Here is a 2,227-nt window from a genome sequence, read left to right as displayed (position 1 = left end):
TGATCCCTCGTCCGGCACTGGGTGGCATTCATAAGTAACACAACATTTAGGAGGCTTCCAGCCGTAAATATGAGTTGATACCGCTCTAAATTAATAACATGATAAATGAAGTAAAGGTTAGTAGCCTGCGCTATAACATCGCCAACTCTACATCCTAAAACATGCTTTTAAATTATTACTTCAGTTCATGGATCAGTGCATTTTGTTCTAGTAACGTTCCGTGGGTAAAGCAACGCAAGCTGCCTTAATCAGACACAAGACAGTTAACAATCACATCATCCCACCTGGTACCAAAAGTAACCAGCCTGGAGAGACCAAAAAATATTAAAACCATTTTCCAAATGCGATACCGTAATAACATGCATCAGTGAGAAATCTCCGGTCGTAAACTTCGATGGAAATGTATTGTATTCCCCATTTATTATGATTATTTCAAGGGTTAGGGTTTAGTTGAGGTTTAGATTCAGCATTATGCGTTAGGTTTGGGGTTTGGGTTAGGATAGTTTCGAAAGAAACGCATCTATTCTTACTTTATAACCGCGGCTAGAAGGATAAAAAAAACGGGGTTACGGGCGGGAAATCTTTCCCATGTATTTCAGGGTGCGGGTAGAGCCCAACCCTAGCAGCTCTAAAACGATCAAACTTTGCTTAACACGGTCACCCATCCACCAACTCTACGCAAACCAACGTTTTGGCCTTTTATGTGAGGTCTGTTCACTGGGTACATGGGACCCCGTATCACCAACAACACCACAAAGAGAAGGCAAAGTATAACACTACTACAAGATATCGAAGTCTCTATATGTGTACAATTGGTACGATAAAGTGTTTATAACAGTTCAAACATCAAACCAATCGTGTCGCGATCCATTATGTTTCGTGCGGAAGTTTAGAAGCTGTGGTGCCACCGAATTTGAGGTTGATTTGGTTTGATGTCTTATTCTTTCTGTCTCTCTACAATGCTCCGGGTACAGGTAGACAGTCTGGGGCACTTACACCTGTACCGTACCAGAGCGTTGCATCAACTGAAAGAAATAAGATGAAATCCAGAACTCAACTTTTGCCTTAACATACTGTGCTTATATAGTTCTGAACGCGAGTCTACGCGATACAAACAACACATATATATCCCCCTCAATCACAAACAGACAAAAATATCGGTCAGTAGAGAGAGCGATGGGCTAGGATAAGACATCACGATGCTGGCTATCACGGTGGACGTCACACTCTGACACCCGAAGCCAGAGAGAAACATCTTCATCAACTGAAAATGCAACGGAAAATGCAAACATGTACAATCACAGGGCATTTTATCATTTCGTTTATTGAATAGTATAGCATTCAACGCCTTCATGCCTAGTGGTGTAATAATACAGCAAGTTGTGTAAAACGATACGAGGTTCACTATGCAAGTAGGGTTTTTTTATTCCGGGCTATTGTATCGGCGGAACTGGATTCACCTGCAGGAATTGGAGTTTCATGTTTGATTGGAAGCGAGCCATCAGTCTTTGGCCCGTTAACGATTGAAGACCAAGCACAGTAATAAACTGATGCAGGCCACAGGGTAAGCCTTCAAACTCAAACTCTCTCGAACATCAAATTCTTCATTTGGACATTGTAAACGTAGAACATATTTATTGGGATTCAAAGACGCAGTAAAAGGTTCACATCACTACAGTACTTCCGAGCGGTAAACTCCTTATAAAGCTCAAGCCTGATGCAAATTGAATACCCAGATCCTGGAAGAACGTCATGTTGCAATGCTATGAAGCAACGCCCACTCGGTACTAAAGAACGCGGAAATGGCTTGAAATTCTGGCTTTCGAATTACCATCCATCTTGATGACAGGATGGTATCTGGCGGTTCCGCCAACATCCCCTTTACATTATAATGTTTCCTTGGTACTCAAAGCCGACACGGGAGGAAGGGTCAGAAAGAGTACCTACCTACGTCGCTACATGTGCGATCGCGCTGTATTCCCAGCACAGCCCTGTCTCCCCTGGCAGGCAGCGCACCATCCTGATAGCTGCTACATGATGCGAGATTTACACCGCTGTCCACTTACATTCAGCCCGTGCACCCCTGGGTGCGATAGAGTGAGAAACAAGATATGGCCATGTTGTATCAGTCCAGAGCCCTGCTTCAAGAAACTTCCGTAAGCCTGTTCTTTCGAATGTAACGGTGCCGCAGTATAGAGAAATCGAATGCCACGCAGGAGGTTTCGGG

At 43.6% G+C, this 2,227-nt stretch overlaps 1 long non-coding RNA gene across 1 annotated transcript; it reads right to left on the bottom strand.

Moving 5' to 3' along the window:
- Positions 1-951: 951 nt before the first annotated feature.
- LOC124273543 lies at positions 952-1,994 on the bottom strand. Its single transcript, XR_006897680.1, has 2 exons — positions 1,948-1,994; positions 952-1,264 (listed from the first exon to the last, which is right to left on the bottom strand). It is a non-coding gene; the product is annotated as an uncharacterized LOC124273543 (long non-coding RNA).
- Positions 1,995-2,227: the final 233 nt, after the last annotated feature.

This window comes from Haliotis rubra, unplaced genomic scaffold, assembly GCF_003918875.1.
Source record: "Haliotis rubra isolate DU_JTF1 unplaced genomic scaffold, ASM391887v1 Scf1815, whole genome shotgun sequence".
In the NCBI taxonomy this organism is placed as follows: domain Eukaryota; kingdom Metazoa; phylum Mollusca; class Gastropoda; order Lepetellida; family Haliotidae; genus Haliotis; species Haliotis rubra.
The sequence above is the reverse complement of the archived record's forward strand: the minus strand, read 5'-3'. Positions and strand labels throughout refer to the sequence as shown.